This window comes from Palaemon carinicauda, chromosome 23 (assembly GCF_036898095.1).
Source record: "Palaemon carinicauda isolate YSFRI2023 chromosome 23, ASM3689809v2, whole genome shotgun sequence".
NCBI classification, from domain to species: domain Eukaryota; kingdom Metazoa; phylum Arthropoda; class Malacostraca; order Decapoda; family Palaemonidae; genus Palaemon; species Palaemon carinicauda.
The window spans coordinates 104,726,286-104,750,581 of NC_090747.1; the positions used below are offsets into that span (position 1 = coordinate 104,726,286).

Below are 24,296 nucleotides of genomic sequence, written 5' to 3' on the forward strand. Positions count from 1 at the left end.
AGTTTTCTAGAGTAAATGTGTGTACTTTTTTTGCCACTGATAGGCGACTCAATAGGTGAACTTAATAATATTCACATTGACTCATTCCTCTGGAAACTTTTATTCTTTTTATAGGTTTAAAAGGAAAACTTGTGTATTCCCACAATTTTGTATATCAAAACAAAATCACCGAAACATATCAATTCATGTGTTTTCAGAAAGGAAAAACTTTTAGTTTTGCGTAATATTAATTTATTGGTATTGCTATAGTCATGCACATAAATGCCATGGAGATAAATAGAAAAAATATATACCTTGTTTTCAACAAAGACAAGAAATTAATGGTGATGGTAACCTATAATAATGTGCTTTTGGTCTCTTTTTCGTTAGTGTCCTTTAGCCTTGTATTTGTTAGCTATAGTTTATAGTCTCCTCTTGCTAGGCCAATGTCACTGTCCCTTGCCTCTGCCATTCATGGGTGGTATTTAAACCTTTAAACCTAGAACAAATATCTTCAGACTATAGCTGTCATCGGATAGATTAATCAATTTGTAAAGTTGATATTCATATATACTCAATACTTGTTTATATATTTCATTTGATCATGTCAATTAAGGACTATTCACTTTTGCCTTTCCTGCAGTTTTATCATACCCAAACTGCTGTAGCTAAAATCATGGGAATCTTTGACCTTCGGTAATATAAAAATTAATTTTGTAAGACATTACTTTTATTTTTGTACATTTATATAGAGCATACGTAGTCTAAAATTTACACCTTAGTTTGAAATTAGGATAGTAGGTTTTTAATGAAGACGGTGTTAATAAACTAATGTTGATTATTAATTTAGGATATTTATCTCTTGCTGCTACATATAAACTCTAAGTGTGGGTGTCTCTAAGTATTTTTTTTCACATTGATATTATACAAAATCTTGCAATCTACTGCGAATTATGGGACTATCTCCTCCATATTCAATAAAAAGTTGCCATTAACTATATTTCTGGTTACGTGTGTGGTTTAAAATTCTTAAAATAACAACCATATGATAATTGTTAGTTGTAATTCATAGTTTTTAGAATAAATATCCGTATGCTTTTGCTTTCGTAGAATAGATGAATTAATGAGTTACAAAGTATAAAGATAGTAATGCCATTCGATAGTGGAGTATTGCTTTATCAGGGTTAAACAATATTAATATCGATTTATTCTTCTTGAAGTTTTAATTCTTTTTGACGGCTTTAAACAAATAATTTTGTATTTCCCACCCTTTTGTATACCAAAACAGATTTTTCAAAACCCTTAAGCAATTCCTCTCTATTTAGAAAATCACATATTTGTTTCACAAAATATTTATTTTAAGTATGAAAATATACAAATAAACATTCTGTGATTAAGAAAAAAAATAAATTTAGACGTAAGTTTGAAATTAAGACAATAGTTTCTTGTTAAAAAATTGCCCTAATACAAAAGGTTTCACTTAGTATTTTATATTTTATTTTTTTCTTATTAGTTTCTGTCACCACTGCCAGTTATTTATAGAATTATGATTAGAGTAAAGAGAATTCTATCATATAGAATTAGTAAACAAACTTGTATTTTACTTTAAACTATGATATTACATGCCACGTAAGCAATGAAAAGTTGCCAGTTTCCATTTTTTCTAGCTATTTCGCAGCAACAATGTTACAATAGTTGCTTCATTGCTCAATAGGTGTCGTCAACTGTCATTTTCGTCCGTGTCTTTCCTGTTTCCCATTTTCTCAAAAGGTTTCCAAGGAGAATTCGTCCTTCCTGTATTTTCGTGTGCTTAGGTGTATTATAAGACCAAATTATCTAAGCACAATGCCAAATACTAATTCATCTCCATTTACCACCATGTAAGTATTTTACATCTGTCGTATGATGTGGAATTTGTAAGTGTTTATTAGTTGTTAGTGTAATATCATAGCCGCCATTTTTGTAGTTTCCTTGGATTTTTCTGTTATCAAGATAGTTTTTAAAGGACACGTAACGAAGCGATGCATATCTTTATAATTTTTTTTACTTAAAGTACCATTGGATATATTAGGATGCCCAATTCATGAGAGGTATGTGAAGATATATGGTAAAGTATACCGTAGGCCCAGTGTAGGCTATAGGCACCAGTTATTGTCACTGTTGGGATAATTTGAGTTATTTTACATTTGCATGAAAGGAGAAGTTAGTGTCTTTATCGTTAGTTATATTATCACGAGTTATTGATTGACGTTAGTTTCTTTACTGTCTGCGTTAGGCGAATATCAGCAAGAATTAAGTAAGTTCATTTCTTTAGTATGTAATTCCAGTGCCTAAAGTCCTACTGTAGTTTTCTTTTATAGAGAAAATTATGAACTGGATCACATTTTTATGGGCTGTCGGAGATTATGATTCCACCTTTGTTAGGTTAATTCTACGTGCTAAAAATATTTTCTCCAAATTGAGCCACTGTCTTGTCATAGCTTTGCTTGAACCTATTTTTCTCAACACTGGTAGGCAATGTTTTGAAAAGTAGGCATTTGCTTTTAAGAAAGTTAAGGCTAATACATTATTGGAGAAGCAATACCAAGGCTAAGGTGCATTGCATGAAAATTAATAACACTAGGCCCTAATAAAAGCCTAGTTTAAGAATAAGTGAACCAGTAAAGACTGGTTAGAGAAAGCCTACTAGCCTAAAGGGAGGGTAAAGCCCCCTCTGTCTTGAACAGTGTTGGCCCATGTCCATAGGGCTTAATTCCATCTGTGTACAGCATAATATAGAGTTTTTGCAGCATTCTTTTCAACCCCCATAAGTTACTCTTTATTTAGCCTTCAACCTTATCTCCGTCCGTGCTTTCTTTATTCCGTAAATTTTCCATCATAGGTCAGCTGTGGGTATTTCCTCTTGTTGGACAAGGATACTGAATAACATTATATGCCCCAGTGCTTATCCTTTTGCCCTAAATTCTTAGCTTCGATCCAATTCAGTGTTGTGACATCAGATATTGCAAAGTGTCCCCTGGGATAGTTATCTCTTGGCTGAAGGGATAGGGCCAAGGTGCACGAAAACAATCGCCAAAGGGTTTTTACAGTATCCTCTCAGCCTGAGGTGCCTAAATTTTTTAACCATTTACTGTACTTCTGTTGCTTTTTCCTTTCCTTTTTGATATTGGCTTCTTTTAATGGTTACATCTCTGTGTAGTCGCCTTTATATCTTCCTAATTTTCTTTAATTTTGCTGTCCAATCTCTTAACATTACTTAAGTATAGCTGCAGGGATTTCTCCCCATTTATACTTTGGTGCTGAATGGCCTATTGGACCCTGTTGGTGGGCTGCATAGCTTAGATTCATAAATCCATCAAATTGTAGGCTTTTTACCTAGTTTCACCTTGCTGGATGTCCCCAGTAATGGCCCAAATTTCATGGAGCAAATACGGTTGAGTTGGTAAGGGATTCATGGATGCAGGTATGCTGCTTTTGAGGTGCTCATTATAGGGCACAGTTTTGCTCAGGCAGTTGCTTAAAGGTGAGAGTTTAGCCTACAGGCTTGTAGTTATAATTCTGCTAATTGTGGACTTCACTAAAATTAGTTGTGTGCTAAATGGTCGAAGTACCATTTGTGTATAAAACCACCTTGGATCCATGTATGATATATAGGTTTAGGGTTAGAAAATGGTGTTAGAGGTCAAAGCTTGGAATATTTAGATGAAGTGTTCTACATGTTCACTTGTCAAAAGTACACTTATACTAGCCTCATCCTAGAAGTAGGGCCTTACGTCTCTCTACTAAAATTGACCCAAAGCTGCCAGCAGAGGTGTATTGAGTGAAGACCATACCTATCCATTTTCAGACAAATTAGCACATATACACTGGAAGTGAAGCCTGTTTTGTATATCTGGAACCAACTATGTTACTTTTAAATTTTTACTACTGTTTAAACTGCAAGAATGAATTACATTTTCTTTGTTTCTGAAGCTTATTAATCAGAATATTAAAAAAAAAAAAAAACATAGGATTATCGGAAACTGCTAGTTGCTGATGTATTTACTATTGTGTAATGTTAATGATAGGGATTTTTTTCTCTAAGTTCCCAAGAGATCTGTAGTGTCATGTAATGGGACTCCTAATAGTTTAACGTTTTTTTTATTTTTTTTTTTTATATCGAGGTGTGGTATTTGCGTTAATGATGAAACCTGATTGGCTCTTCTTTTTTAAACATATACAATCAACTTTATGTTTGTACAGTACTTGGAATTTAAGTTTAATTTCAGAAAACCAGTTAGAGTTGATAGTGATGACTTGTTTGATGTGCACATGTGATGTGTTCTCTGTTGACTTTTTGGTTAATTTTAGTGTTTAACAAACAAGTGTAAGGTCAAGTTTCTTTTAGGAGAAACTAACCTTAATTTTTTTCATTGCAGTGTTGATAAATTTAAAGAGTATATTATGTTGACTAATTTTGGTTATTAGTGCAGAAAATAAAGGCAAAATCACCACCTGCGGCATCTTATTCTGAATAAGGTAAAGGTAAAAAGCTAAGGCATAGTGCTTAGGGGTTTATTGAAAGTTTTTGAAGCGATATGTCTTGTCAGGTAGAAGTCAGGTAGAAGCACAAGGGTTCCCCCCCCCTCCCTTGGTAAGGGAGTAGGACTTAGCTGCCTATGATAGGTGGGTGTGGTGAGGTTTGATGTCTTTTACTTGTTTTCCTCAACAAAAACTGATTTCCCTCTATGATACCCCATTAGTCATTGTTCTTCAAGTGAACTTGTATCTTTGAAACTACTAATTTCTGATAGAAACTTAACAAAACTAAAACTGATTGTAAGTAGGTTGAGGATAGTGGTTTCCCAACAGATCTTTGCATTGATAATATCTCTCTACTGGTGTAGGCCTATACAATTCTTTTAAAATTTAGGTTATATTCTTGATTGCTAATTTACTTTTGTGAAACACATTTGGTCTGTTTCATCAGATCCATAAAGAATTTGCTTAGTGAGAAAGTCCTTCAAATTTTTTATCACTATTTTTATGAAATTTTTAATTCATACATTCTGCCTTGTTTCAATTATTGTTTGCATGTCTGGTCTTCAGCTGCTAAGTCTCTTAAGTTGTTGTATAGAAAATTGCGGTCTATTTAGTTTGGTATTCCTGATCTGGATATGCCTATTAATCTCAGCATCATCCTTCAGTTCGTTACACAAGATTTTTTGTAATTCAGTTCATTCATTACACCCCTATACTAATTGATCTACGTTGGCTGCCGATTAAAGCAAGAATTGAGTTTAAAATATGTACAATAACCCACCAAGTTATCAGAACCGGTCGTCCAAAATATCTAAGATAATTGCTACGTATTGTGCAGCCAACAAATCGTCTTGACACGAGAATAGTTACAGATGGTTTCAAACTATTAGAACCTAGATGTATGTCTACTGTAGACTCTAGAGCCTTTAAATATGCTGCCCCTAGACTATACAATAGGCTCCCACGAGAGAGCCAAATAATTGAAGATAGTAAGGCTTTCAATAGGAAACTGAAGACTTTCTTATTCAGCGAGTGTTTTGATAGTGATGATCAATCAATAAGCGAACAATACGCATTGTGAAATGTTAAATGCTCCCGAATGAACATTATAAAACGGCCGTGGAGGTCCCGTAGAGAGTAGGGTTCTCCTGCTGTAATGGACCAGATAAGCAGCCCTAAAAGTAAAGTGAAGATGTTCGCAGATTGTACCATCCTGTACGTAGTATTCATTACTGTATATACTTGTTGTTAATTCTAACAGCCATGCCTTCTCCATAAGGCTCAATACCACGCAGTATTTCAGAGGTTTTGGCCCAGCTGTAACCAGATTGTGGAATGATTTTCATAATAGTAATAATAATAATAATCTTCATTTCAGAAAAAGCCATATACTGAGTTACAATAAGGGTACAGTGATCTTACACTTTTGACATCGTTAAAAAAAGATGAGATATGCAATAATATCAGTGATACATTACAAATATCAATTGGCAGGTTGACCACAGAGTTCTAAGGTCTGGGTAATAAAATCACAGTAGAATTAATGCTTGATTATGATAACATACATATCAGCAAACAAAGCGAGAGGAAAAAAAATTGCAATGGCAATGAAACTTACTTGAATAATGATAGAACTCTGATGGGGGGGTGGGGGTGGGGATCTAGTCACAGAGCAGGTGGTGTGTCGGAAATACACGACTTCCAGACAACAAAGATATAACACAATAAAACACGTTGTCATAACATTACTGAGTATTATACCTAAGTTATTTAGTGATGAAGATTTGGCATAGCCACACTATCAAAGATTAGTGAATACAATTCATTGTACTGATGCTTCCTTATTCCAAGTTTCCCACATTTTGGATTTTGTTCTCGCTGCACTTGCAAGCACATTTTGAATTAGGGGATTTTCACTAGATTGTAGGCGGGAGGAGAGACCTACTATAGAGCGTCGAATGATGGTTTTTAGGTTATCCAGTCTATTTTCAAGAAACATCGCTGAAGCTGAATGGTGCCTCGGGGTATTGGTGAGGCGTCTTAGGATATCATTGTGAATGACTGTGATACGTCTCATCGATTCGCGCGTATAGTTTTCCCTTAGCGAGCAGCCGTATACGTTATAGCAGTAGGTTTGAAATAGGAGTTTTTTTATATCTTGGCGGTAGAAGGGAAATCCTCTCGTTACCATGTTCCCTAGACAACACAATTTACATCACCTGTTTTTAATGTCAGATGTGTCCTTTAAATCTTTCGTAATGATGTGACCTAGGTAAGGAAGATCATTGACAAATGCTAGCTGATGGTATGGGAGGTTAATATGTGTCTTCTATGAATCGGAGCGCTCTAGGAAGGACAGACATGCACTGTCTTCGATTCGTTATAGATTATGTCATATTCATTAGCGTATGCGTTGCAGGTGTTGATAAGACGTTGTAGGCCTTGGGCAGAGGGGGAGATGAGGACCATATCGTCAGCGTAGCAAAGGTTATTTATGGTAAAGCCATTAGCCGTACAACCAATGGGAAGTGAATTCAGTCTGATATTCAAATCGTCTGTGTAAACATTAAATAAATATGGTGAGAGGATGCCTCCTTGCCCGAGACCGTTAGATGAATCGAATGGTTGGGAAAGGACATTGCCCCATTTGACACAGAACTGTTGTGTTGAGAAACAACGGTATAATATGCCGATGAGATATAGAGGAGTTCCCTTTTGCATAGTTTCAAAAAGAGTTTCAGATAGTTTACTCTTTCAAATGCCTACCGCACGTCAAAACATAAGTAGACGGGAGGCCGAAGATATATAGAAATTCAATATCTCCTTTAAAATATATATACAGGTGTCAGTCGAGTGGTTAGCCTTAAAACCAAATTGATTGTGTGCGGTGTGGAGAAAGGGTGCAAAGCGACGGAACAGAAGAGATTCAAATATTTTCTATGAAATTGTTGTGATGGCGATGGTGCGGTAGTTTCCTGGGTCACTGGCATCCTTCAGTTTGTTTTTTATGAGAGGTATTAAGTGGACAAGTAGAAGGGTTTCGGGGAGATATTGGTGTAATATACAGGCATTAGATAGTGCAGAAAATAGGATATAGATTATAGGGTGGCAGAATTTTAAAGCCTCGGCAGGAAGGCCATCGCAGCCGGGTGCCTTGTTACTAGGTAATTTCTCGATAGCCTCGCACATGTCACTCGGGGAGATACGGTCACTATATTGAAAATCCATATTGACATTGATGAGAATGTCCACTTTATTTTGGGTATCTTGGTCATTTATACAATTTAGGATGGTACTAAAGTGATCCCCCCACATTCTTGCGATGGATTCTTCGCCAACTGCATCCCCTACTCTTTGGAATAATTTGTTTGACTTTTACAGTAGTGAATTAATCTCTTTCCAAAGATGGGGGAAGTAGCTGATTTTCGTTGCTACGACATTAACGAAGAGCAAGTTTGAACTGTGCTTTCGCTTGCCTCATCTGTAGAGCAAGGGGACCTTCTCTCTGGCTACCATCATTCCTCCAAAGAAGGAACATTTCTCGAGAGTGTGCATAGAGGTCTTTGACTAAATCATTCTAACCAGGTATTTGTTCCGTAACCGAAATACAAACCACGCTATTTACAAAGGGTTTACTTTTAGCGCAGCTGAAATGACGAGCCAATAGTTTTTAACGAGGGTTAATTACCCCCGCGCTAGTTAGCGGGGGGTGGGGAAGGGTAGCTTGCTACCCCTCCCCCCTCCACACACCGGTGACTTGCTTCACTTCACTTTTGGCTCGGCGGTGATCAGACGTGTCTGTTCATCGCCTTCGTGACAGCCTTTAATTTTCTTCTTTTTCTTTTCAGCTTGTGTGATTGGTTGGAAGTTGACCTTCAGTTGTTTTCTTTTATTTAATATGCGGACATGCCCTGGAGTTGCCGGCCGTCCTTGTGGGACTTTCATGTCGGACGTGATTACGGATCCTCACACCCTCTACCCTCAATGTCGGGGCCGACGGTGCGACCAGGATAACATGTGCCGTGAGTGCAGGGAGTGGTCTGCCTCCCAGTGGGAGAGGTTTGGCCGTCGGCGTAAGAAGAAGTCCAAGAGAGACCGTTCTCCTCCGGGGTTAGCCTTGAAGGAGGAAGGTTCTCAGGACTCTTCTTCCGCCGCCCAAACCTCCTCCGAAGCTCCCCCTCGTCCGCCTCCTAAGGAGAGTCGTCCGAGTGGGAGCGCAGGCCCTTGTTCTGTTTCCCTACCTTCGGTGGGGGGAGAGGGCGTCGCCTCCCATAGCGAGGCGGTTCCCCCTCCTCCTCCGGGGGAGGTTATTGATAATAATGCTTTATCCAGTGATGATCTGTTACAGATTTGGTCGTCCCTGGGGCTTAAGGGCTTGCCCTCCAGGGTCGCTCTTATTGACCTTGTCTCGTTGGGGGCCGCTGTTAAACAGTCGCCGGTGGTAGCGGAGGTAGACCCTCTGTCTATTGTCGACGTCGTGGTGACAGAGGCCTCCGACGTGGCTGGGCCTTCCGACGCAGGTGCTGTTGCTGGTGATGGTGCTCTAGGCTCTCCTCCTCCTTCCGTGCATCCTTCGAAGGGGGAAGTGAGTCCTTCGGTCTCGACTGCTGCCCAGCTTCCTTCTGAGGGAAGTGTTTTGAAGGAGACTCCCCTTCGGAGGACCGATGGTCCCGACGATCTCCCCCGAGGCCGCCTCCGCCGTAAGGCTCACCGCCCTCTACGCCACAAGGGCCTCCCTTCTCCTTACAGGGGGACTAAGAGGCGCCTTTTTGGGTCTTCGTCCTCCGGGGGGGACTCTCCTCGTCAGCCTCAACCGACTGCTCCGCCCTCCTTGAACCTCTCTGCAGACCGCTCACCATCTCCTGCCGGATCTTCGCCTTCTGGAGAACTCGTCACCCGACGGGCAACGGTCCCTTCGGGGCTAAGGGATTCTTCCCTTACGCGAGCAGGGCCAGCGCACAAGCGCTCTCCTGCTCGCCAGCGATCTCCTGCTCGCCAGCGATCTCCTGCTCGCCAGCGATCTCCTGCTCGCCAGCGATCTCCTGCTCGCCAGCGATCTCCTGCTCGCCAGCGATCTCCTGCTCGTCGACGATCTCCTGCTCGCCAAGACTCTCCTGCTCGCCGACGCTCACCTGCTCGTCGGCTCTCTCCTGATGTTCGCCCCCCTCGCCAGCGCTCTCCTGCTTGTCAGCTCTCTTCCGAGCGTCAGCGCTCATTTGAGGACCATCGCCCTGCGGTCTCTGACCACCCTTTAGTTCCTGCTGAACTCCCTGCTCACCATCCACCTGGTCCTGTGGCTACGCAACATCGTGCTGCGCGTGTGTCAGAAACACATGTTCGCCAACGCGCCAGCGATCTTCCCGTTCCTGCTCGTGAACCTATCCTCTCACAGGACACGCGTCGACCTTCTGCTCGCCAGCGATCACCAGCTCGCCAGCGATCACCAGTTCGCCAGCGATCACCTTCACATGCTGCCCGCCATCGCACGAACCTGCATGATCGCCCGCTTACGCATGCTGCTCCTCATCGCAATACCCTGAACGATCGCCCTCCTGCGGATGCTGATCACCATCGCACCCTTTCTCGCGATCATTCACCTGCGCATGCTGCTCGCCATCGCACAACCCTGCACGATCGCCCGCTTACGCATGCTGCTCCTCATCGCACAACCCTGAACGATCGCCTTCCTGCGGATACTGATCACCATCGCACCCTTTCACGCGATCATTCACCTGCGCATGCTGCTCGCCATCGCACAACCCTGCACGATCGCCCGCTTACGCATGCTGCTCCTCATCGCACAACCCTGAACGATCGCCTTCCTGCGGATGCTGATCACCATCGCACCCTTTCACGCGATCATTCACCTGCGCATGCTGCTCGCCATCGCACAACCCTGAACGATCGCCCGCTTACGCATGCTGCTCCTCATCGCGCAACCCTGAACGACCGCCCTCTTGCGCGCGATCATTCACCTACACATGCTGCTCGCCATCGCTTACCATCACGTGGTCATTATCGCCAGCGATCTTCTTCACCTACGCGGCAGCACGATCCCTCGCCGTCGCGCCATCGCGCCATCGCTTGCGTTCGTCGCCTCGGACACGTGTTCATTTACCTGCCCACCCTCACGCCCACTCGCCTGCGCGCCTGCGCGATCGCTCGCCTGCGCGATCGCTCGCCTGCGCGCCCTTGCGACCGCTCGCCTGCGCGCCCTTGCGACCGCTCGCCTGCGCGCCCGCGCGACCGCTCGCCTGCGCGCCCGCGCAACCGCTCGCCTGTGCGCCCGCGCGATCACCCGCGCAACCATTCGCCTTTGCGCGACCGTTCACCCTCGCGCGACCATAGTTCGCGGCGAATTCCACGGTGGTAGCAGCAGGGACGCGTGCTCCTAGACGGCACTCGGGATCACCTCCAGCCAAGCACAGGTTGGTATTGCAGGACGAGGACAGGTCATTACAGCATTCTTCCCCACCTTCTTTTCAGGCAGGTACCGTCGTGTCCACTCCAAAGGATCGCCCGATCCCTTTCACCTTAGCGAGGATTTCGGACTCTGTGTCCTTTGAGCAGCAGACTTGGTTTGGTCCGCTGGCACGGGCGTTAGTGAGGGTTATGAAACCAGCACTCGCCGGCCAGGGTAACAAACCAGCGGCTGTCTCTCCTACGCTGAAGAGAAAGAGAGGAGTGGACTTCGTGGTGACTTCCCCCAGGGCGAAGTTGGTTCCCAAGAGGTCGGTCTCGAGGGTCCCCTCTCCTGCACGAGTACTCTCTCCTTCTCCCGTGGACGAGGCCTTTCCGTCCTCAGGTGAGTCCAGTGGACCGGTAGTCTTCCCCTCGGCACCAGGGGGGGAGACTTCGCTTCAGGCAGGAGAATCGTCTCGTGAGGAAGGGGCCCCTCGAACCTCGTTGTTGGGATCCTGTATCCCTCCTAGGAGGGAGCCCAAGGATTCCAAGACCATCCCTAAATCCTCTGCAAGGATTCGACAGGAACCCACGACTACCCAGGGGAATGTCCACGTATCACCCCAGGAAGAGATTCCTGGGGCAGGAGACTTAGCTGCCAGCCCGCAGGGAGGAGAACAGCAAGAGTCCGAACATGCCTTCTGGCAGGTCCTAAGCCTGATAAGGCAACTTAACAGTCTTACGGATCCAGTCATCCCCCCCCGTGAAGGCAAAGACACGATTCTGGATGAAGTGTTCGACGTTCGGAAGGCCCCTAAGACCAGTGCAGCTCTGCCCTGGTCTCGGGGGCTGAAGAGTGCCAGAGCTAGGGCCAATGCTCAGCTCGCACTTCTTGCCTCCTCCAGTCGTTCCACTGCCGGGAACAAACTCATCCCTCCTCCTCGCCTTCAGCAGAGGAGGTATTTCGAGATCCTGGGTGAGCACAACCTCGCTCTTCCTCTCCATCACTCTGTGGAGGAGCTGGCGAAGGGAGTTCCCTTGGAGAAACTCTCTGCCCGGCAGGTGTCGTTCTCGGCGGCAGAGATCCTTAACCACGAGAAGGTCGCTAAGTGTGCCATGCAGGCCACTTCGTGGCTGGACTTCTGGTTAGGATCTCTGGGCATCCTATTGCGATCTGAGGACTTGTCCAAGGAGACCAATAGGAAGGCCCTAGAGACCTTCTTGCTCTCGGGCACCCGCTCCATCGAGTTCTTGGCGCACCAGGTTACCACCCTGTGGGCCAACTCGGTGTTGAAGCGTCGCGATGCTGTGTCCGAGAGATTCCATCCGAAGGTCCCCGCCGTAGATGTGTGTAGGCTCCGACATGCCTCCGTCCTGGGGGAGAGCCTGTTTGAGCCTCAAGACTTGGAGCGAACGGCTGAGAGGTGGAGGAAATCCAGCACGGACTCCCTCCTCCACAGGGCCCTTACAACTCGGCCCTATAAGCCTCCAGCCCCGCCACAACAGCAGCAACAGCCTCGTAAGGCTCCAAAACAGGCACCGGCAGCTAAGAAAGTGGTGTCTAAGCCCCAGCCCTTTCCAGCCAAGGTCAAGAGGGGTGGTAAGTCCTCCAGGGGAGGCAAGACTTCTAGGGGTGGCGGCCGCGGCCGCAAGCCCTAGGGGTGGCAGTCCCCCTGCGTGTCCACCTGTGGGGGGATGCCTTCAGCGTTGCGTCCGCAGGTGGCAACATCTCGGGGCCGATGCTTGGACGATCTCAGTGATCGGCCAAGGTTATCGCGTCCCGTTCACGTCTTCTCAACCTCCCCTGACAGCGAATCCAGTGTCGTTGAGCTCCTATGCCATGGGATCGGCAAAGGGGCTGGCCCTTCAGGCCGAAGTCAAGACCATGTTCGAGAAGGGTGCTCTCCAGGAGGTCGTGGACGGCTCTCCAGGCTTCTTCAGTCGACTCTTTCTTGTAAAGAAGGCTACTGGAGGCTGGAGACCCGTCATAGATCTCTCTGCTCTGAACAGGTTTGTCAAACAAACCCGGTTCAGCATGGAGACAGCAGACACGGTCAGACTTGCGGTGAGACCACAAGACTTCATGTGTACACTGGATCTAAAGGATGCGTACTTCCAGATCCCAATCTATCCGTCTTCCAGGAAGTACCTGAGATTCTGCCTAGACAACAAGATCTACCAGTTCAAGGTGCTGTGTTTCGGTCTCTCCACAGCTCCTCAGGTGTTCACCAGAGTGTTCACCCTGATTTCGACTTGGGCGCACAGGAACGGCATTCGTCTCCTTCGTTACCTAGACGATTGGCTGATCCTAGCAGACTCGGAGTCGACCCTTCTTCGACACCGAGACAGGCTTCTAGATCTTTGCCAGGATCTGGGGATCATGGTAAACCTCGAAGTCCTCTCTGCAGCCGTCCCAACGACTGGTTTATCTAGGCATGCTAATAGACACCAATCTCCACAAAGCCTTTCCATCAGACGACCGGATAGCAAGGCTGAGGAGGGTGGCGGAACCTTTCCTCAGGCGAAAAGAACTCCCCGCCCAATCGTGGTTGCGTCTCTTGGGCCACCTATCCTCCCTGGCCCGTCTGGTTCCAAACAGCCGCCTCAGGATGAGATCCCTTCAATGGCGGCTCAAGTCCCGGTGGAATCAAGGATCCGATTCCCCGGACACTCTGATCCCAATGGGGTCTCTGGAACAGACGGACTTGCGGTGGTGGCTGGCCGACGAGAACCTGCGAAAGGGAGTGAGTCTTCTCGTCCTTCCCCCGGAATTGACTCTGTTTTCGGACGCGTCAAAAGAAGGGTGGGGGGCGCACGTTCTGAACCAGAGGGCCTCAGGCCTTTGGTCAGAATCAGAAAAGTGCCTACACATCAACCTGCTAGAATTGAAGGCCGTCTTTCTGGCCCTTCAACAGTTCCAACGGTTCCTGGCGGGTCACTCCGTGGTGGTGATGAGCGACAACACCACGGTAGTGGCTTATATCAACAAGCAGGGAGGCACTTTTTCGCAACAGCTATCCCATCTTGCAGTAGAGACTCTGAGGTGGACCGAAACCTACTCGATAACACTATCAGCTCGCTTCATTCCTGGCAAGAGGAATGTGCTCGCCGACAGTCTGAGCAGGGCTTCGCAGATAGCGAGTACCGAGTGGTCTTTGGATCCTCAGATAGCCAACAAAGTCCTGACTTTGTGGGGTTCCCCGACGGTGGACTTGTTCGCGACAGCCTTGAACTTCAAGCTGCCCCTGTACTGCTCACCAGTCCCGGACCCCAAGGCACTCTGGCAAGATGCTTTCCAGCAACGGTGGGACAACATCGACGTGTACGCCTTCCCACCATTCTGTCTGATGAGAAGGGTGCTCAACAGGACCAGACTATCGGTCAACTGTTCCATGACTCTAGTAGCTCCGCTATGGCATCACGCGGAATGGTTTCCAGACCTTCTGCAACTCCTGACGGAACTCCCAAGGGAGCTTCCTCCACGACACGAGCTTCTCAGACAACCCCACTCCGGTGTCCCTCACAGGGCCGTAGCCTCGCTTCGGCTTCACGCCTGGAGACTATCCAGCGTCTCCTCGCGGAGAGAGGCTTTTCGCAACAGGTTGCGGAGAGAATGTCTCGGCACCTGCGAAGGTCCTCTGAGGGAGTCTACCAAGCGAAGTGGAGAGTCTTTTGTGGTTGGTGTCGTGGAAGGGGTATCTCTCCACTCGATGCCACTATTCCAGCAATAGCGGACTTCCTTGTGTATCTGCGAGAAGAAATGCGCCTTTCTGTCTCGGCAGTGAAAGGCTATCGCTCAGCCTTAAGCTTGGCCTTCAGATTGAAGGGCGTGGATATTTCTTCATCGCTAGAACTCTCTTTACTCATACGTAGCTATGAGCTTACCTGCCCCCAGTCGGAAGTGAGACCCCCTCCTTGGAACGTGGTTCGAGTTCTCAGGTCTCTCAAGAGACCTCCCTTCGAGCCATTACGCCAGGCCTCCGATCGCCACCTGTCTTGGAAGACGGCTTTCCTACTCGCCTTGGCCTCGGCCAAGCGAGTTAGTGAACTTCATGGTCTCTCGTACGACATCGCCCATTCAAGGGGATGGGGGGAGGTAACGTTCAGGTTCGTCCCTGAGTTTGTGGCCAAGACTCAGAATCCTGGAGTGCCGGATCCTCGGTTCGACTCTTTCAGGATCGCGAGTCTCCGTTCTGTAACAAACGACCCAGACCAGCTGCTACTATGCCCAGTGAGGTGTCTGAGGTACTACTTGAAGAGAACGGCTGCAGTCCGTCCTCATGTGCGAGCTTTGTTTGTGAGCACAGGCAGGACAAAGAGGAGGGTCACAAGGAACACCATCTCTGCTTGGATTCGAAGGGTTATCCACCATGCCCTGAATCCTGACCCTCCTCCGTCACGTCGCCCTCGGGCCCACGATGTCAGGGGTATTGCTACAGCCCTGGCCTTCAAGAGAAACTTCTCTGTGACGCAGGTACTTCAAGCGGGGGTCTGGAAGCGTCAAACGACCTTCACAGCCCACTACCTGCAAGACGTGACCCACAGGAGCCTCGATACGTTCTCTATCGGCCCTGTGGTGGCTGCACAACAGCTGGTCTAACCTCAGGCTCCTTTTTGGACAAGTAGCAGTAGGTTGAGGGCGTTGTTACCCGGTCTTAGTCTGTGTGAATGAAAGAGTATGTCTGACCCTTACTTCTTTCTTCATTCTCCCCTCTCTTGGGGAAGCAGCATCCTGGTCCTCGCATAGCTGACCTCGACCTCTGCAGGTAACCCATGCTTCTTTGTGCTCCTAGTATTAAGCTTAATACTGTTGCGTCTCCCATACCCTGACGAGGTGGTATGGGGAACGTCCTATCCTAGAATTCCTATCTGAAGGTCTCAAGGTCAACTTCATAGGACGAGTCACACTCTCCTCCTCACACTACTTATGTAGGCCACTCGTTCCTAGCGATGCTAGGAACCTGTGAGGTACAGGGGCTCCCTCTCTCTAGTGCTGCTCACTAAGGGATCGAGCCCCCGGGCAAGCCGAAGTCAGTAAGGCTGGGGACTCTCCACCCTTCCTAAGGGGTAAGTCACCCTTTGTAAATAGCGTGGTTTGTATTTCGGTTACGGAACAAATGACAAATTTGAAGATAATTTGTACTTTTCCTAACCATACAAACCTTAGCTATTTACACATATGTGCCCGCCATCCCTGACCCCCAAGTCAAGTCCTACCTCTAAGTGAAGTGAAGCAAGTCACCGGTGTGTGGAGGGGGGAGGGGTAGCAAGCTACCCTTCCCCACCCCCCGCTAACTAGCGCGGGGGTAATTAACCCTCGTTAAAAACTATTGGCTCGTCATTTCAGCTGCGCTAAAAGTAAACCCTTTGTAAATAGCTAAGGTTTGTATGGTTAGGAAAAATACAAATTATCTTCGAATTTGTCATTTTTCGATGGTTACCTCTAGAGAGTCTAAACATGTCTCTTCCCGAGCTCCGTAAGCCATTTATTATTTTTACATAGAATTCCTTTAGTTGTGTTTTATGCTGTTCATTGCAGCACTTATGATTATTGCAGAGCAGGGCTTCAGCAGGTCTAGTTATTGAGCGGAGATTACTTTCAGATAAGCGTTTGAATGCAGTGGATTTTTGGAGGTTGGAGAAATCCCATGAGATGGATGGTAGCCTCTCCCTTTGGATGGGTACCGCCGGGAGGGAGGGTGTATGAAATGTGATCTGTAGGGGTCGTATTGTATAATACATTCAGTGATAGAGGTCTGCAGGCGGTCAGTGGTAATACAATGATCAAGCCAGGATGTGTTGGACATATTATTTCTCTTTTGTATACAAGTAAAGGAGGAAGGAGGCAGGATGGCAACATTGCTAATTTAGAGAGACTGTTGAAGACAGAGATGCTGTAATTCATTATAAAAGTCTAGTTGGGTGCGCATTAAAATCTCCTATTAGGCACACATGGTCAGCGGAGGTATCATTAATAATACCTTGAACTTCTCCTAGCAATATACAATACTGATCAAAGTTTGACTGGCACTCCCAGGGGAAATATGCATTAATCACTAATATGGTTTTACCTTCGATCGTTACTTGCAGGGCGAGAAGTCTGTCAGTTTGATACGTCACTGGTTTCACGCACTTATCCAAAGATCTATGCCATAGTAATGAGAGACCTCCTTTCAGACGACCTTGAATGATGTAGTCGTGAGTATCCATCGACGAGACAGAGAAGCTGTTACAATCAACATGAACTGAATAACTGATACCCAGGTCATGGGGGAGGAGTAAGGTTTCTTGCAGTGCAATAATGCCACGGAAATCATTGCAGAACTCATTAAGAACAGGTAAATTCCGCTTGATCCCGTATATGTTCCAAGACAAAATACTTAATGACTCCATGAGTTTCGTCGACCTTCAGACTGTTGTTTAATCAGTAGATCTTCAGAAGTGCAAACCTTTTGTAATTGCCTTTTTGTTTGGCAGATTGACATGTTTTGTTTTATAGTTTATATATGACTTTTATCTTAACGTTGTTACTGATCTTAAAATATTTACGGTATATATATATTAATTACTTATACTGTATATAGTTTGCTATTCCCTGATTTCCTTTTCTCTTGGACTATTCTCCTTGTTGTAGTAATTGGGATTGTATCATTCTATTACAACCAGGGTTGTAGCTTAGCTTGTAATAATAATAAGAGGTATTCATATCTATTTCATATTTTATTAACATATTTTGTTATTGTTTCATTGTAAAACAGTTCATCTATATTTTAGCCTTAGGACATGGGAATAATGAATAAATTTTCAGAGCCTGGAAAGCATTCTTGATGTTTATTATTAGCTGTTTACTTTGTTCATATAATATTTCTCATATGACTCATGTTTATTCCACCAGAGCCAGTAGAGCGCACTACTCACAATTGTTAGCGGATTGTCAATGTCTTGATCCATTGAAGTTATGGGGAGCAAATGCATTTGTTTTAGTATTAGATAATTCGCCGATGTCCTTCGTGGTATCCAGGTAGCAACTGAAAATTAAGGATGCTGAAAGAGTTTTCCTTGGCACAAACTGCGGAGCAAGGTGCGTTTGCAAAGTAGGTATGTAAATACTTTTCTAATGCTTGGAGACCATCATATTGTATCATGAAATGTAGAATCAAGATGTAAGAAAGGATTGGATTCATATTTAATGTTGTGGTATTTTATTTTAGTGGTTATTTCTTGCTTGACTGGAAATTAAGGAGCTAGTTATTTGCAGTCTGTCATTATCCATGGGTTTGCTGTAAAAGACTTCTATTACTGCATATGTGGCATGTAAGGTTATTAGTCGTGTAAGACGACCCCACATTTTTAATTTGAAAATGTGGGTTTAGAAGAGATGGCCCTAATTTGTTAAATAACACCTAATCTGATTAAGCATAAGTAATGGCAAAGACATTTTAAAGTGCATTTGTTTCTACATGAATACAAACCATTCGCTCTTTATTATGGATGTATTTCCAGCGTAGCTGTCATATAGCCATAAACTTTTACGCTAGGTATCAACGACACTCCGCTAGTTAGTGGGTGTTATACCAGCTACCCCACTCTAACACAGTGTATTATTCGTGCCTTGCCGTAAAATCTCTTGCAGGTGTAGCCTATCTGGTATGCTGAGGAGTGCAACAATGCAGGTTTGTCCTGGCAATATTTGTCTGTTGAGGAGATGTATTCTCACCGTTTTTGCCATGTGAGCAGATGACACTCCTACACGCAGGCTTCTCTTTGCAATGAGTGTCGATAGTGGCCATCCTCCCATTGGGATCAGTACGGTAGGTGACAGAAGAAGTCTAAGAGGGATTATTCTCCCTCTGGTTCTTTTTCGAGGTCGAAGAAGCCCTGACGTTTTACTCTTGTGTCTCGAATCCTCCCCATTGACTACACATTTGGCCACCTCTGTCGGACGATCAATTAAGAGCTATGTCCATTTAACCCTGGATAGCCTTTGCGTTTGGAGGACCATGTAGTTTTCCCTACCAAAGCGGCGGCGCACGCCACTCGGGAGTCCAGCTCTCTTGATGCCTTGTGTCATGTGTGGCCTTCCTTGGGGCTTTCGGGTTCCCCCACAAACAGCCATTGTAGGTGCTGAATCTTAGAGCACATCAGGATTTGAACTACTGCCTCCACAAGGGTTGGTCACGACCTTCTCCCCCTATCCTGTGGAACAGAGTCCTGTCAGCAGATCTTGTGCCTAAGCCGACACTTCCTTTGCAGCTCCTTTCCCATCAAAGGAGCTGAAGGCAGGTTCTCCTCAGAGTTCCAGCCATGGTTACGATCCACTTGGGGTGAGCGTTCAAGCTGAACTTGTCAGTGTGAGAGAGCTTCCTCTCTTGAGTGGTCCCCCCTTGAGTTCTTCGTAAGCAGGTATGCAACTTGTCACTACCATGCTTTAGCTCTTTGGAGCGTCCTAGTGGTTGTGACACCCGACCCCTAGCAGTCGCAGCCCCTTTAGTCACTGCAGTTTGAATCAGCCTGATTTTGTGTAAACTGCTGCATGTCTGTTACTCTTTCTATAATGTCAAAGTTTTTTTTTGTTATGGTTTTTGTAGCTTTTAAAGTATCAATTGGTATCTCGTGTTCATAAATGATCCTAGCCGCAAATGGTTTGCTCCCAGGAACAGTTGAAGAGAAATGGATTCAAGTAGAATTTAAGGGGCTAAGGGATACACAGAATTTTAGGGGAAATAGAATTAAGAAAAATTAAATCAAACTTAGCACAATAAATGCTGGATCAAAAGTAGGAACAAATTAAGAGGTGATGGAGATAGTAGCCCCCCCCAAATTTTTTTTTTTACAATTGTTTCTTGTAAGGGCAAAATAAAGTATAAAACAGCAGGCTCAGAAATATTTGGTAGTGATTCAAGTAAGCAGGATGCATGAAGATTAAATGGCAAGTGTGATAAAGGTGTTTCATATGAATGAAACTGGAAATTATTGATGGACGTCATGATCCCTATGGGTCCTGCGGAACGGACGGATCTTCAGTGGTGGGTGACAGACGAGAACTTACGAAGGGGAGTGGATCTTCTCGTCCTCCCCCCGGATTTGATGCCGAAGGGGAGTGGATCTTCTCGTCCTCCCCCCGGATTTGATGCCGAAGGGGAGTGAATCTTCTCGTCCTCCCCCCGGATTTGATGCCGTTTTCGGACGCCTCAAAGAAATGGTGGGGGGCCCACGTTCTGCACCACAGGACCTCAGGCCTGTGGTCAGAATCGGAAAAGTGCCTCCATATAAATCTGCTAGAAATGAATGCCGTATTCCAAGCCCTTCAACAGTTCCAACGTTACCTGGCGGGTCACTCTGGGGTGGTGATGAGCGACAACACCACAGTAGCGGCTTACATCAACAAGCAGGGAGGTACCTTTTCAGAGCAGCTATCCCATCTCGCAGTAGAGATACTGAGATGGACCGAAGTCCACTCGATTCCATTATCGGCTCGCTTCATTCCAGGCAAGAGGAATGTGCTCGCCGACAGTCTGAGCAGAGCGTCTCGGGTAGTGAGTACCGAGTGGTCTTTGGATCATCTAGTAGCCAACAAAGTCCTGACTTTGTGGGGTTCCCCGACTGTGGATCTGTTCGCAACAGCGCTGAACTTCAAACTCCCACTGTACTGCTCCCCAGTCCCGGATCCCAAGGCACTCTGGCAAGATGCCTTCCAACAACGGTGGGACAACATAGACATATATGCCTTTCCCCCGTTCTGTCTGATGAGAAGGGTACTCAACAAGACCAGAATATCGGTCAATCTCTCGATGACCCTTATAGCTCCGCTATGGCATCACGCAGAATGGTTTCCAGACCTTCTGCAACTCCTAACGGAACTTCCAAGAGAACTCCCTCCACGACACGAGCTACTCAAACAACCACACGCCAACATCTTAAACAAAGCCGTAGCTTCGCTTCGACTTCACTCCTTAAGACTATCCAGCATCTCCTCGCGGAGAGAGGATTTTCGCAACAACTTGCGAACAGGATGTCTGGACACCTGCGAAGGTCATCCACAGGGGTCTACCAGGCAAAGTGGCTCGTTTCCAGCAATAGCGAAGTTCTTTGTGTATTTGCAAGAAGAAATGTGCCTTTCAGTCCCGGCAGTGAAAGGCTATCGCTCGGCCTTAAGTCTAGCCTTCAGGCTCAAAGGAGTGGACATTTCTTCTTCGCTGGAACTTTCCCTACTCATACGAAGTTATGAACTTACCTGCCCTCAGTCGGAAGTGAGACCACCTCCATGGAACGTGGTTCGAGTTCTCAGGTCTCTTAAGAGACCTCCCTACGAACCATTACGCCAGGCTTCAGATCGCCACTTGACTTGGAAGACGGTGTTCCTACTAGCTTTGGCCTCGGCCAAGCGAGTTGGTAAACTTCATGGTCTCTCGTATGACATCGCCCATTCAAGGGGATGGGAGGAGGTAACGTTCAGATTCGTCCGTGAGTTTGTTGCTAAGACTCAGAATCCGGGAGTGCCGGACCCTCGGTTCGACTCTTTCCAGATCTCGAGTCTTCGTTCTGTAACAGATGACCCAGACCATCTCCTACTGTGCCCAGTAAGGAGTGTGAAGCTATATCTCAAAAGAACGGCTGCAGTTCGTCCCCAAGTGCAGGCATTGTTTGTGAGCACTGGGAGAACAAAGAGGAGGGTTACTAAGAATACTATCTCGGCATGGATTCGTAGGGTAATCCATCTGTCCCTGAATCCTGATCCTCCATTACGTCGCCCTAGAGCACATGATGTCGGGCGTAGCTACGTCCCTGGCCTTCAAAAAGAACTTCTCAGTGACGCAGGTTCTACAAGCAGGGGTGTGGAAGCAGACGACCTTCACAGCCCACTACCTGCAAGACGTGACCCACAGGAGGCTCGATACGTTCTCTATCAGCCCTGTGGTGGCTGCACAACAGCTGGTTTAAACCTCAGGCTCCTTAATGGACAAGTAGCAGAAGGTTGAGGGCATTGTTACCCGGTTTTAGTCAGCATGAATGAAAAGGTTTGTCTGGCCCTTATTCTTTTCTTCATCCTCCCCTCTCTTGGGGAAAGCAGCATCCTGGGGTCTCTGCACAGCTGATCTCAAACCACTGCAGGTAAACCATATTTCTTTGTGTTCCTAGGATTAAGCTAATACTGTCACGTCCCCATACCCTGACGAGGTGGTATTGGGAGAGTCCTAGCCTGAAGTTTCCATCTAAAGGACTACAGGTCAACTTCCTAGGACGAGTCACTCTTCAGACCTTCACACACAGCTTACGTAGGCTTCAGCCCTTGCGCAGCAAGGTGCTAGCGAGGTGCAGTAACTCCTTATTGTTGAGTGCTGACACACGGATACCGAGTCCCCGGGCAAAGCCAAAAGCCAGTACTGGCTGGGGGTTTTAGGTAAATTTCTCGAATGCAATTTCTCGAAAGTCAAATTCTCGAACCCAATTGCTCGAAAAATAATTTCTCGAACTATCATTTTCTCGAATCCCATATTTCTCGAAAAATTATATCTATTTTGTCGAGAAAATTGATGGGAAAAATTTTCATGAATTTAAAGGAAAAATATATCCCTTTGGGTTGACCAACACTAAGGTTAAAAATTTATTGTAAACGAAGGAATGAAAAAAATACAAAGGTTATAATTTTATTGTATGTTGCAATCAAAATAGGTAAGAATAGTTAAAAAAATAAAGATTAAAATTTAATCAATCAAAATGAAATGTTGTATGCTACACTTCGTAGATATTCTTCTACAGGCCTCTCTTCGTCATAATTCATTACAATAGTTTGCAACCTTTTTGCACAGTCACGATACTTCTTTTTGCTTACAGGGATACCAACACCTCCCAAATAACAGGCGAATCTGAATAGCAAATTCAGCATCGGTGTCGTACCGTACTTTGAAGCCATTTTCTTGAATTTTTCGATAAATAGATTTACAAAAATGAAAAAAGCAGCCACGGCATTTTGTCCTTGGAAATTCATGCTCTATAGCTCTAATCATGGCCAATTCAAAGTCAATCATTATTGTGGCTGGCTCAAATGTTGGGATTTTTTCTTTTACAATCTGCAGGAATCTTTTGTAGGTCTCTTGAGTTTTGTTCGGTAATAGTGCATAAACGAGGGGTATGATACTTCCTGAATGCACACCATGTATTGTATACAACTGAAAAAAAATTGAAGGTACCGTCTTAAAAGTACCATCAGCGAACCAGTTCTCTGAACGTGCTAGTAAATCGAGGTTTCTCTGTGTTGAAAAAATCAATATACGATCATTTGTGGGACCCGAGTCATACATAAGAAACAGTTCTCCTTTGTGAGTTTTGGTAAAATCTTCCGGGATGATAAGATCTTCTTGGCAATCGGGCAAAGCAGGGACATAATTTTTCTTAGCTCGTATATTTCGTATATTCCTCTTCATATTTGATATTGATGGCAGTTTCAGCGCAACAGCCCCACTTACCCCCATTGAAGCACAAGACTATATAATGGGGTGTATCCCTACTATTCAATGCATCCTCTCTCACTTTTTCTTGGACTCTGGCAGCTTCGACTTTAGCACCGTCTCCTGCATGATTATGGTCACCACTCTCTTTTTCTATATTATCATCGATAGTGATAGCACGAGCAGAACATTTAAATTTCTTGCACATTTCACATTTCCAATAAATTTTGTTATTTACTCCTTTGTCCTTGATATATAAATATCCATTTAAACACAATTTCTTCCTTCCTTTTTCACTCTCGACATACGTTACTTCCATCTTGATGGGCTGAGACTACTGGAAAAAATATTATAGGAAAAATTAAATTCAGAATTTTGTAAACAGAAGTGTTTTTAAATGAGAAGCGTTTAGAATGCTAATGGCCTCTTTATAAATTGGTCTTTGGCGCTTATGGAATACTTTCGATTGTTTTCGAGAAATTTACTTGTTTGTTTTCGAGTAATTGACATTCGAGAAAATGATAGTTCGAGAATTTTTTTTTCGGTCAATTGAATTCGAGAAATTTACCTTCGTGCAATTGGTTTCGAGAAATTTTCCCGATACCCTGGCTGGGACTTACCACCCTTCCTAAGGGGTGAGTCACCCATATTAAATAGCGTGGTTTGTATTTCAGTTACGGAACAAATGACAAATTAGTAGGTAATTTGTATTTTTCCTAACTATACAAACCTTAGCTATTTAATCAAACTTGCCTGCCAGCCCTATCCCCCGTGAAGTCCTACCTCTAAGCAAAGTGAGCTCAGCACAGGTGTGTGTGTGTGGGGGGGGGGGGAGTTTAGCAAGCTACCCCTCCCCTACCCCCTCGCTAATTAGCGAGGGGGTAGTAAACCCTCGTTAAAAATCTAATGGCTCGTCATTTCAGCTACGCCGAAAGTAATACCCTA

At 45.2% G+C, this 24,296-nt stretch overlaps 1 protein-coding gene and 1 long non-coding RNA gene across 2 annotated transcripts in view; one reads left to right on the forward strand and one right to left on the reverse strand.

The window, feature by feature from the left end:
* Positions 1-24,296, reverse strand: part of LOC137617719 (paxillin-like) — a 204,877-nt gene that overhangs the window by 35,971 nt on the left and 144,610 nt on the right. The window lies entirely within an intron of this gene.
* On the forward strand, positions 1,727-17,973 carry LOC137617046 (uncharacterized). Its single transcript, XR_011039558.1, has 3 exons — positions 1,727-1,859; positions 16,993-17,240; positions 17,798-17,973. It is a non-coding gene; the product is annotated as an uncharacterized lncRNA (long non-coding RNA).